The sequence below is a fragment of the Ctenopharyngodon idella genome, chromosome 9 (genome assembly GCF_019924925.1).
Source record: "Ctenopharyngodon idella isolate HZGC_01 chromosome 9, HZGC01, whole genome shotgun sequence".
NCBI classification, from domain to species: domain Eukaryota; kingdom Metazoa; phylum Chordata; class Actinopteri; order Cypriniformes; family Xenocyprididae; genus Ctenopharyngodon; species Ctenopharyngodon idella.
Window position 1 is genome coordinate 11,308,071 of NC_067228.1, and position 13,586 is coordinate 11,321,656.

General features: G+C 36.6%; 1 protein-coding gene across 8 annotated transcripts in view; it reads left to right on the forward strand.

The window, feature by feature from the left end:
• LOC127518549 (diacylglycerol kinase gamma) overlaps positions 1-13,586 on the forward strand; it is a 132,502-nt gene that overhangs the window by 17,124 nt on the left and 101,792 nt on the right. For 2 of the 8 annotated variants that reach the window (XM_051905367.1, XM_051905372.1), the window contains exon 1: positions 7,959-8,288. The exons of 1 other annotated variant lie outside the window; for it this stretch is intronic. The gene's annotated coding sequence lies outside the window, so the exon portion shown is untranslated. Of the gene's footprint in view, positions 1-175; positions 201-6,345; positions 6,465-7,956; positions 8,289-13,586 lie in introns of those variants that run through there. 5 more of the 8 variants (XM_051905373.1, XM_051905375.1, XM_051905369.1 and 2 more) reach the window with 4 other exon arrangements.

A 13,586-nucleotide genomic window follows, 5' to 3' on the forward strand; every position in this document is an offset into this window, starting at 1 on the left:
GGAAAGAAGTGGCTTCTTTACTGCCCTTCTTGACACCAGGCTGTTGTCCAAAAGTCTTCACCTCACTGTGCGTGCAAATGCACTCACACCCACCTGCTGCTGATATCGAGCTCTGCACTGATGGTGACACGATTCCTTCTTCACTGCAGTTGAACGTCACTCCTTCAAGTTCTTCATGATCCTCTAAATGGTTCTTTCAGGTGCAGTATTCTTTCCAGCAATTTCCTTTCATGTGAGGCCATTTTGATACAAAGCAATTATGGCTGCACATCTTTCTTTAGAGGGAACCATTGCTAACACAAGAACACAATGATTGGAAGCACTTCTTCCCTCCTTTTATAGCTATCAGTCTGCTGTTATATAATCCAGTTTAGGGTTTTCCTGTACAACAACGTAACTCGTTTCTTAACTACCATAGTATGATGCATCATTAAAGAAATCATCTAGCTAGTCAAGAAACCGAAACTGTATCGTCGCTAATTTGTCATTCAACCACGTCAGTTAATGTCATGCAGGTGGTGGAGTAATAACTTCTTTTAATTAATCTGTTTGAGATCAAATTAATGCCAGATTTTTGGACATGGCATCTGAGACTAATTCTCATTTTTCTCAGTTATATTGCTTTATTTACAGATTCAATCATAGGCTCCTTCTTACATTCTAGAGCACGTATGCACATGCACACTCTTCAAAAGTGACACTTTAAATCTCTTGACAAACTAAAAGTGACATTTGTATATATTCGAAATAAACAATATAGATTGTACTGAATGTCAGCTTGCCTATTTTGCTCAAGATAAGGATTTATTAAGTCCACATGTCATGCAAACAAGAAACTATGCTTCTACCCACAGCTCGAAGGCTGTAGTTTCAACAGGTGGTGTAGTCTACGTGATACGCAGGTATACGCCGTATACCCACTAAAGTCAAGGATTTCCGTATACCCACTTAAAAAAAGCATGAGGATACATAACCATCCAATAAATTGAAATAAGCATTGTGCTTCGTTGATTTTGACATGAAACAAAGTCTCATATTTCAAATTCTGCCCATTTTACTACGAAATAAAAAACATTATTACCGTTTGGCGTTGACAGATCACTGTAGTGCCTCAGTTCAAGTGAAGCAGCAGCGGGAAGCGCACGTGAATTGAACCTATCCTCCGCTTTAATACCAGGTACAGCGTGAAATAAACATGAATGAACATCTGAAGGTAAGTTAAAAGATACAGTACAACTTACCCAAATCCGTATCATGTCTCGTGCAATCGCTCAATCAGTGTTTCAACTGCGGAAAGACGTTAATAAAACAGCTTGTAAACAATGTCACGCAATGTCACATTTACCTCAGAACAAACATATTCAGTGACCATAAACTCGTAGGTCCGCTTGAAAAATGAACTCTAGAGAGGAGCATTAAGCTAAATATATGCACAATATTACATATTATAATTTTTAATGTTCTTCAGTAGTTTGAATAAATCTGTCAAGTTGACAGCCACCATTTAAATGTTTATATTTCAAAAAAACAAATAATTTTAAAGTTAGTAGGCCTATTATAACTTTATTATTATAAAAAATCCTTAAGTGTAATTTAAGTTTGTATACAAATCAGTTCATTTTAACCTTTAATATTAATGTAGTACCAACTGATTCCCATGTATATTTTACAGCATTAGTGAGAGAGATTTTTTTTCTTGAGAAAATTTGCCATGTACTGTACCTGATATACAGTATATCCAAAATAACCGATATAGAAACAAATTGCAAGCTTGAGAATCGAAATATATAACTGTGATGACAGACTGGCAGGAAATGGTGCAACACAGAAAACAAAGTCCAAAAAGGGTGATATTGTGACATACTGATAAGCCTCATCTTTCCATTATTGTTAATAATAGTTGCAACTTGCACTCTTAAATGTGCATTGAAAATTGCCAGCTGATAAAACCTATGCTCCAGGGACCATATTCATAACATCTAAGGCTAAATGTAGACCTTAACTGGCTGAGTTAGATGGTGATTGACACTAAACAGTAGAAAACAAGTCTCTCCAGCTGTAAATGTCATTGGCTATTAAAGTTTTGTGTGGCTTAAAATGCTCTCAATTACATGTAGCCTAGATCAGAAGCATGTATATGCATTAGTGAGTGTGGTGGTGCTTATGGGGTGTCGCTCTGAGATGGGTGACTGTGAGGCTGGGAGGGAAAAATAACTATATGCTTACTACAAAAAACTAGACTACACCACTGGTTCCAACCATACAACTTTGCAATGCTATGCTGATAATGACAGAACTTGCGACTTTAGTTGGCTAACCATGCTTTTTTTTAAACGTTCCCCAAAGTGATAGAGTGATTTTATCTGACTAGTACTAGTACATGACTAGTATAATGTTAGCTGGTTGTTTTGTGCCAGGGCCAAAAAACTGTGAAATTTGGGGTTTTCTGATAAAAAAAATTTTTTGGCCAATGAAGCTTTTTGCAATTATTTAGAATGCATCTGATCCCTCTGAACAATAATCTAGAAGCAATGTCAATCAACACCACAACAACTGAAGCAGCAACTTTTCAAAACAAAAAAATGTATGTCACTGCCAGTACTTTTGGCCACAGCTCTACTAGTACAGTCTGTGCGGCTCATGCGTCGTTGCACAGTAAATGAGGAAAAAAGTGAAGCGAGAGGTTTTTTTTTCCCATGGCGCTCTCACTCATGATGAGAATGAGGTGACCGATCCCAGTGGGCTCTGAGGTTAGGCGCGAAGGACAGCATTTCCGCTCACTGGGGAGATGGGACAGCCGGAGGGATAAAAATAGCAAGTGAATCCCACCCCCCAGGCTCTCTCTTGTCCTTCTGGACTCTGTGTGAGGATCTCTGTCCCTTTACCCTGCTGTCTTCCACATAGACTCTGTACAGCAGGGTCACACTGTCAGTTTCAACTCAGTGCTGAAGCGAACGGCTGTTTTCTGTCACTGATAGATAGATAGACAGACAGACAGACAGACAGATAACATTATTGACAAGAGTACAATAAATTCGACAAGTTTTATATGTAAGCAATAAGGTACAAGAGGCTGTGCTGTATCGTGAATAAGTCACGGCCGAAGGGCATTGTTAGGTACGACGCGAAGCGGAGCAACCCCTTCAGCCGTGAGTTATTCATGATACAGCACTAGCCTCGAGTACCTTATTGCTTTTATAAAACGGTTACCACACAGTACAAATATTAAAGCCAAAAATATGTATCAATGCAATTTTCATGAAGTAAACTTTCACTAAAGCCTTCTTTCCACCGGAAAAAATGGTCCCTGACCATGAACAGCAACAGAAGTTACATTATTAGATGGCAGCAAAGACTGTCTTTATGAGTGTGTCAGTCAGTAGCAAAGACCTTTACATTGAAAAGACTGAATTGTTGTGAACACGGAACAAGACGCAACTGACAAATGCTTTGACTAGCGCTGTCAGTCACCGGAAAACCCCTTAACTGTTAAAAGGACAAGATAATACATCGGAAATTTAAACAGAATATTTATTATGAACATAGGACTGACCTGAAGGAAAATGCTAAATCTGAATGCAGGTAATAAACTCGCTCACTCGATCTCTTTCTAACAATACTTTTCTATATAATACAGTAAGCTTCAATGAACAATATCAATTAAGAACATACAGTTTACATTGCTAAGAGTGGTTGCTAAGGGTGTTGTGTAGTGATACACAGAACCGTTGGGTGAAGCGGTCATAGCCGTGTTTTATCGCGAATAAAACACAGCTATTGACCAATCAGAATCAAGGACAGGAACTAACCGTTTTATAAATATATATCAAGGTGAATATTAGGTTGAGAATATTTAGAATCTATTATGAAGAGCATATGAGGTCTTGTTCATTCATAATCAAATGCATGTTGGTTCATAAAAATGTTGCCTCATCTTCAAAAAAAGAGGACAATAAGATAGGGACAGGAAGTGAAAGCATACGCTCTGCTGGCAAAAGACAACGCCTCCATCTCTAACAGAAAAAGGGAAAGTCCCCTTAGAAAGAGAGACAGCGCTAGAGAAAGACAGAGAGAAAGAACAGACATGTTACACACAGCCCTGTATAACTATATAAATTTTCCTCTCCCTGTTGCATTTTTCTTGCCTTTTCAAACATATTGTTTGTAGTGTATTTCACCATGTAAATTCACCACACTTTGTGGGTTTTTATGGTACTTCTGTGCTGTTGCGCAATTGCAAAAAGCATGTAGATGGTATGGTTCTTCTCTGTTACCTTCAACTCTCTAAACACAGACGTTTCCTCACGTTGACACACCTACACATTTCCTAAACCCTTATTTCTATATGCACAAGATGGCCAGCTTACCGTTCTGAAATAATCACCATAAGGAAGAACAGCCTTATCATTTAGTCTCCTTTTTTGTCTATGGTAAAAGTGTGATATTTTCTCTGTCCTTCAGCTGCAGAATCTCAACAGGCCGGAGGCTTTAGGGTCAGCTCATGCCCCTCTGATTGAAACCACTTGCCTAAAAAGGTCTTTTAGAGCAAATTCACGATTGCTCTCGTTTGGGGGGGGGATGTTGAATGAAAAGTGGATATGGCATACCTAGGTGAAAGTCAGGCCAGACAAAAACAGTCTGCTTTTGATCATAGGAGCAGGGGAGGAGCACTCCCGGGCTATTTCTGTCCCTTTGTCTGCTTCTCAAATTAAGTGATGGAGAGATGGTGCTACAGCTTAATTCCCTATTCAGTTGATAAGCACCGGTCTCATCCCATCGTCCTTTGAGGGACCATATATCATCCTAATGTGACATTGAAAAAGATCCATTGAGTTTCTCACTATTATTCTTAAATCTATGAACGTGCATCAGTATTTTTAGATATATTAAATGCATATTTTCTCTCTGCTTAGATTAATGTGGGATAAAAGCTTTGTGACTCTTTTTTCCAGCTAATATAGTATTATTAGTTATATTATACTGTGTTTTTTTTTTTTTTTTTTGCTTTGTGTTGTTTGTGTTATGTTCTTACAGGAAGTCCAATGGCTTAACACTTTTCTATTCTGACCTCAAAGTCAACAGACAGACTAAGAGCCACAAAACTCATTATGATTTCATGGGGTCTTTAATGGTTTCATTTTTGAATAGTCTGCAGTTATCCTCTGATTTCAGTAAGCATCCTGAGTTGTTTAGTGCTGCATTGTGATCTCATTCTGTTTATGATGAATGGGTCTGAATGTATTGGAACGGTATTGTGACCACCAGCCACATGATGACACTTGCCCACCTAGAGGTTACATGGTACATAATTAAAGCTGTCCGATCTTCTCAAATTACTATAAACATTTAGCTTGTAATAATAATACCAGCATGATGATATTTTGTGTTTGTATTTGGCTCTACAGAATGAGCAGAGTTATATAGCAAGTTATTTATTATAAAAATAAAAAAAGAGCAAAACTGCAGTCTGTCCTGTCATGTTTTGAAATAGAACTGTTTTTATTAACACTAGATTGTATCAGAATATTAAATAGGATCCAAGAAAACTGTGTTCCATTGTAGTACTGCAGGGGGTCTACCAATTTTAGTTTGATCTCAAACTAATTTCTCTGAAAAATAAATAAATAAATATGCAATATACACTGTCATTCAAAAGTTTGGGGTCAATAAGATTTTTCTAAATGTTTTTAAGTCTCTTACGCTCCCCAAGGCAACATTTATTTGATTTAAAAAAATACAGTTAAAACAGTAATATTGTGATTTTTTTTTTTTTTTTTATGTAATTTATTCCTGTGATGGCAAAGCTGAATTTTCAGCATCATTACTCCAGTCTTCAGTGTCACATGATCCTTCAGAAATCATTCTAATATGCTGATTTGGTGCTCAAGTGGCATTTCTGATTTGCAAACAGCTGACCTGCCTAATACTTTAGTGGAAAATGTGCTATGATTTATTCGTCAAGATTCTCTGATGAATATAAAGTTCAAAAGAACAGCATTTATTTTAAATATATATATTTTATATTTTCTAATATTGTAAATGTGTTGTAGGGATGCACCGATACCAGTATTGGTTATCGGGCTCGATACCAAGCTCATGTACTTGTACTCGTACTCGTAAAAATACCCCCGATACCAAAGACTGATACCTCACGTGACATGACAGAATGTGTCGTGCACAGAGGCACCAGCGGCAGCAGCAGAAACAATGTCAGCCTCAGGGGTGTGGAAATACTTTATTTCATGATGACAACCCACACATTGCGAACCTGCATGCAAATCGCGCTGAATGACACAGACCAGAAGCACTCTCTCGCGCGCGCGCGATCCCAGTTCTCTCAGACAGCGCGCGATCAGTTCTCCTTGGGTCTGAATGGTCAAATGCACAAATAGTTGTCAAAATGTCCGTCGTGTGGAGTATTTCACGTAAATACAGTCGGTTATGGCTTAAGTGGATGTAAACAGGTGGGTGAAAACAGGATATGTGTCAGTAGGCTATATTACATCCATGGATTCGGTCTTAAAATGAAAGTAGCCTAGTTAAATATTTGTATGTCGTTAATGTTAATAAAACAACAAAAGATGTTAAATTAATGTATATATATTGTGAAATAAAATTTGTCATATCATGGTCATATTGCCCACTCGTCCCATATCCCACCATGAGAAATCTGTTCAGGTTGTGTTTACATTGGTTCACAGTGTTATGTTATAAACATGTGTTCTGTAATATTTGTTTAGCACTTTTTGATAGGCAGGTTAAAAAAGACACTTTTTTTTATTTTTATTTATTTTTTTATTATGACTTTGGTAATTATGCCCTTTGAAGGTTATTGGACACTGAAATTTGTGCTTTAAGTTTGTGACAAGCACACAAAAATTACTTTTTTCATTGGAGTAATAGTAAAGAAGCTGTCCTACATTCATTAGTCTCACTGTGTTGTGCTTGGAAAATTGCCACATCACCAAAAAAAAAAAAGAAAAAAAAAGAAGAAATTAATAAATATATAGGCATCGGTATCAGCGAGTATGAGAAAAAAATATATCAGTACTTGTACTCGGTTCTTAAAAAATGGTATTGTGCATCCCTTCTTTTGATCAATTTAATGCATCCTTTCTGAATAAAATTTTTAATTTCTTTCACAATAACTTGAACTGTAGAGTATAAAATAAATTAAGTAGAAAATATATATAAAATATAGGCTATTTAAAAAAAAAAAAAAAAAAGTTAATGACTCAGTAAAGACTAATTTAATGGCCTTTAAAGCTATTTTACAGCCACATTTTAAATATCATGATTCAGGATTCTTTATATGTTTTACACAGTTGACTCACCCATATTCTGGTTACTTTCCTAACCAGAAATACGGGGGGAGTACTCTGGGTTCGGGCCAAATACTGAGCTCGGAGCCCTCTCCTCGGACAGCACGCCAAATACGCATACTATTACGCATACTATTTACTATCTGATTATTTGTAAGTGTGAACTCGTGAAGCATTATTCAGTTGTCTTTTATGTCCAGAAAGGCTTTATAGCAGAAATTATTTCAGATTCTGTGGTAACACTTTACAATAAGGTCTCATTTGTTAACATTACTTAATGTATTAACTAACATGAACTAACAACAAGCAATACATTTGTTACAGTATTTATTAATCTTTGTTAATGTTAGTTAATAAAAATACAGTTGTTAGTTTACAGTGCATTAATGTTAACAAATACAACTTTTGATTTTTAATAATGTATTAGTAAATGTTGAAAGATTAATAAATGCTGTGGAATTATTGTTTATTCTTAGTTTGTGTTAACTAATGAAACCTTATTGTAAAGCATTACCGATTCTGTTCTATATAGCACGTTTGGTAAAAGACAGTAGAGGGGCACTAACTGTGGTGGTTAGGGTTGTTCGCAAGGGGGAGGGCTGGTCCTATGAGAAGCAGTTTGATATTGCACTGTTGATGAAAGAGTGTGCAGAGTGAGAGAGCGAAAGAGAAACAGAGCGACAGCAGAGCACTCTGTAAACAGGCTGTCAGAGAAGAAAGTGCAGGGACATTTTCATCCGCTACAGCCAACACTGAAGGATAATCACAAGAGGCAGAGAGAGAGGGAGAGGACGAGAGAAGGTTTAATTAATTCATGCAGGAGGGGAGGGATGTTTCTGCTGCTGACTGAGCTGGTTCCAGCACTGCCTGAGCTCTGCTGCCTGTAGCATTTTGTTTGTGAGCCCGTCTGTGCTCTCACTCAGATCAGGCAGGATTTGATGGACACCATCACCTGAACAAGCAGAGGTAGGCTATGATTTGTCCTTCTTTGTCTCACACACATCTGTTCTCTGCTCTCTCATGTGTTTTCTCTGTGCACGTACCGATAAGTGCTGTCTGCCGAGCCAGTGACCTCTTGTTTTTTCTCTCACGGTGTCTGTTCTCTATGGTTCTCTAAGTCAACCACGAAAGCCTGCAGATCAGAAACTGTCACACAAAAATGTGCATGTTTATCAAGGCTTTTTAACTTGTGAGTCTGAATTAATTGCTGCGCTTTGTGTTTATTTGGGTTTTTGTCTCAGTTGCACCATCTTCATCGGCTCACAGGAGATGATTTTAGGTGTTTCCTGTGCTTTGTAGAGTTCACGTGCAGGATGTTGCCTGCTTAGTGCTTTTGTTATGGTCTACATTGGCATAGTTTGTCTGACATGTCAGAGCTGAGCGCAGATAGTGTTTATATTTCACACTCAGATGAGAGATCGATGCCGTTGCTTGATGGATAGATGGCTTGTTGATGGATTCTGTTGATATGGTGGGAAATACAGCTCGACTATTTGACCGGGTTTGTTTGGCATCTTCCGTGATGCCCTGGGGCGGCCCACAATCAATCAATTTTGATGTGTGTGATGATTCATTCTCTTCACAAACCTGTGCTATCATGTGGTCGGGAGATGCTGGTAAATCTCCAATCAGCTTGTTTAATTAAGGCTCATCATGTAATCACCAAAGGCACTGGGTCTTCATGTCTCAACAGGATCTCTGAAGCAGGAACAGCTTGAGAAGTATGTGTGTGTGCGTGTGTTTTCATGGGTAGAAGCTTTGAGCTTTTTCGCTATTGCTGCTTGAGGACGCGATTCATGTTTTCAGTCCTCAGAGAGCGCAAGCCGAATGTTTGTGTACATGTTTGTAATGTTATGCTCAGTAATTAGACATGCTCTCAGTCGTTATAAAAAGACACACTGAGTAGAAATATAAAGAAAGAGAAAAGATTGCTCATGACACACTATCCAAGGTCAAAAAGAGCAGTCAGCCACGGAGTATCTTAATGGAGTATACGATAAAGGAGAGCCTGAATAAACACTTACTGATCACACTGTTTTCTTTGGCTTGTCTCTCATCTTTACTATGCCGCTCTTGGGTAGATGAATATGTTTCTGTCTGGTAGGGAAGTACAGTGTTTTATCCTGGTGTCCTCACTTGAAGTACACATTACGAAAGACATGCTGAGAGTTTGTGTTAGTGGGAAACTTTTTAAAATAAATAGAACGGGAGCGTGCATGTTGTTTTATTTAGAACAATTGTTAGCACATATTACAATATAGAGCTGTGGCTTTCAGTACCTTAGTGTCTTTCCTCCTTCCTCTTTCCAAGTAGGTACTTCATGTTACTGTCATTTAATTTATCGTTCCTGAAACAACAACAACAACAATAATAGTAGTAGTAGTAGTAGTAGTAATAGTACTAATAAATGTAACAACAATTTAGTATAAATATAATTGGTTTTATATGAATATTTTAGATATTATATAATTATATAATTTTATTATTATTTTATGTTCTTCCTATTATTTTTATATTATTATTAATAATAATAATAATAATATGAAGAATGGCAGAAAATTAATTTTATTTAATATTAGCTGCTTAATATATATAATAAATAATTACATTTATTTCATATAATAATTCTTATACATTAATGGGTTAAATAATAATATTACTTTATTAACATTTTCTGAATTCAGAAATATATAAATATTATTTGAAATATGTTATATTTATAAATATAATATTATTTAATCTAAAAAAGATAATCTAGCTCTTTTGTTGATGTTCAGTTACGTTAACAGACATTCAGACTGGATTTAAGGGCAGTAGGTTTCCCTTAGCTGGGAATCAGAGCAGGTCTTGCCTGGCTTTTCCATGTCATTGCATTGCAATTTCGAACCAAACCCTCCTGTTGCCATGACATCCAACCCCTCTGTAAATACTCCCAGGATTTTTTGAGCATGTAGGCCCCGGGAGGAGAGAGAGAGAGAGAGAGAGAGAGAGAGAGAGAGAGAGAGAGAGGAGGGGGGGGGGGGAGATTGCTTATGTTTTTTCAGCCCAGAGAGTCACTTAAGGAATGGTAAAAAGCTATATTTATTCTCTATTCTATGTTCTTCAAAAAAAAAAAAAAAAGGTCAACCTGCTTGGATATTCAAGAGTAGTGAAGCATGTAGAGACATAGTTGAATGTTGCATTATACCATTTTGAGAAATAGAGAATATTTTTTTTTCTATTTATGAGAGTGTTCAGTAATAGAAAGTGTTTTGTTAACTGTTTACATAGATTTTCTGATTTGGTGCAACCACAAAGAACTTTGTGTTTTGAGATTGATTATTAAATGCATTTAGAATTGCTTAATTTCAACAGTGCATGTCAAATTCTCTTTCCTTGTACTTTTTCATCAGCCATTACATTGTTCTGGACCATTAAGAATATTATGCAAAATCTCAGTTCAGTCACATACTTTACTAATGCGTAAATGGTAAATGCAGCAGCTGTAAGTATTTAATATTTATGAAGATTGTAGAAGAATTGCTTTGTGGTAACTTGCACTTAAAGAGTCGTCGAGTTCTTTGATGTGAAAAAAAAGAAAACTCTAAAAGGCATGTCATGTAAATGCATCAGTTATATTCAGTTCATAGACAGTTACTGTAAATGCTCCTGTCAGCTCTTTAGGCCTGGACATGCTATGCTGATTCTGCTTCTGTGAAATCAATAGGAAAAAATGTATCTTTACCCAGACAGCAATGCCCAAACAGACCCACAACATGATCCATGCCTAAATGCCCTCAGTGCATCTATCAATCAGAAGATATTTCTACTTAAGATGTATGTTCTAGCATGTATGAGATGCTTAGCTTTTTTTTCTTCTTTATTTCTGATTTATTCCACTGTTCTGTCTGCAGCTCTTTTGTGACTATAAATTTCTGTGACCAAAAAAGACAAAAAAGACAAAAAAAAAAAAAACAGGGCCAGGCTGTGGGTTTGTGGGCAGACCATGGGCTCTACTGTATATAGACAGATATGCATAGAACCACTGCAAAAATTGAATTGTTTGAGAGAGTGCTATATCATGCCAATATAATGATTTTTGGATAAAATGTGTATGAATGTATAGATAAAGTGTATATTTTAGGTCCTGCAACTGGTCCAGTGTTGTTATTGTTAACTAAAACTATTAAAAATCATCTAAAAGCTGAAATAAAATAAAAACTATTAGATGAGAACTTTAGAAAATTAAACTTGGCAACTGAGATAAAGTAATATTAAGTTGGAGTACTAAAATTACTAAAAACTAAAGTAAAAATTAATTTTGCCAAATAGAAATATATAAAAATACCTAATTAAACGAAAACTGAAATCATAAAAATAAAAGCTAATTCAAAATATTAATAATACTACATAGATTTTTCCACCATTTTCCCCCACCAGCTTTTGCAGTTCACTTTAGTTAAATTTGGTGTGACAAATTAATTATTAAAAGTACAAATACTGTATTTTATGAATTAATACGAGGTATTAAAAACTTAATGTGTAAGAATTAGACATGAAATGGAACACTGGTTTTAAAATAGTTTAACATGGCATACAGACATGTGAAAAAGAAAGTAAACCCTAGGCCAAAATGGAGAAGCAATGTGTGACAAACTAAGTACACCCTTACTGCTTCCATAGGAATTAATAGGGTAAGTAGTAGTCAGGCATTGCTAATAAAATGCCCTTGATTAATTGATCATTAGCAAGTGTGACCACCTCTGCAAAAGCAGAAGTTTTGGCAGTTTGCTGATCTGGAGCATTCAGGTGTGTGTTAACACAATGCCAAGGAGGAATTGTTCAATATAGGAAGTGTTAAAGCCATTTCCAAACAATCTGAAATCCATCATTCTACAGTGAGGAAGATTATTTACAAGTGGTAAACATTCAAGACAGTTACCAATCTTCCCAGGTGTGGACGTTAAATGTTAAAGTTCATGACGGTACAATTAGAAAAAGACTGAACAAGTATGACTTGTTTGTAAGGGTTGCCAGGAGAAAGCCTATTCTCTATAAAGAGAACATGGCAGCACAGCTCAGGTTTGCAAAATTGCATCTGAACAAACCACAAGACTTCTGGAACAATGTCCTTTGGACAGATGAAACCACAGTGGAGATGTTTGGCCATAATGCACAGTGCCACAGTGGAAGGGTGATTATTTGGGCTTGTTTTGCAGCCACAGGACCTGAGCACCTTGCAGTCACTGAGTCGACCATGAACTCCTCTGTATACCAAAGTATTCTAGATTAAAATGTGAGGCCATCTGTCCGACAGCTAAAGCTTGGCCGAAATTGGGCCATGCAACCGGACAATGATCCCAAGCACACCAGCAAATCTACAACAGAATGGCTGAAAAAGAAAAGATTTAAGATGTTGCAATGGCGCAGCCTATGTCTAGACCTCAGCCATATTGAAATTCTGTGGCAGGACCTTAAGAGAGCTGTGCATAAACAAATGCCCACAAACCTCAATAAACTGAAACAATATTGTAAAGAAGAGTGGTCCGAAATTCCTCCACAATGATGTGAGAGACTGATAAAGTCATACAGAGAACGATTATTTCAAGTTATTGCCTTTAAAGGTGGTTTTAGAAGCTATTGAATCATGAGGTGTACTTAGTTTGTTACACATTTTGGCTTTATTTTTGTTAAATAAATAATGACGTGATGTAGCATGTCATGTGTTGTTGTTCATCTGAGGTTGTATTTATCTAATTTTAGGACCTCCTAAATACCAGAGGATTTTTATTATGTCCTGATATGTAAAACCATTGAATTCAAAAGGGTGTACTTTCTTTTTCACATGACTATATATGAGGAAAACTCTACTCTACTTTCACACGTTTCCCCTGTGTGAATATTGTAACCTGTTAATATGTGTGATGGAATAAATATACACTGCTTTTTGTAAGCACAGGTAATATCAGGTTAACAATTTACAACCACATATAAATACACTCAAGTTGCAACACATTATATTTTTTGCCCTTCTTATTTCTTTCTAAGCACATGACTGGGAGTTTCATGTGAAAGGCCAGCAGTTCCTGTCAGTGCATTATCAGGTCTCTTCCAGCCTCTTCCCTAGGGTTTGATAATGTGACATCTTTAGCCACTCTCGTCCACTTTCAGAGCTCTTTCTAACAGCTGCACGCCAGACCACAGAGATCTGTTGAGTTCTTCTGTGGAGAATATAACAAAAATATTACACCATACCTTATCGTACTTCAGACTGTGACAAGCAGC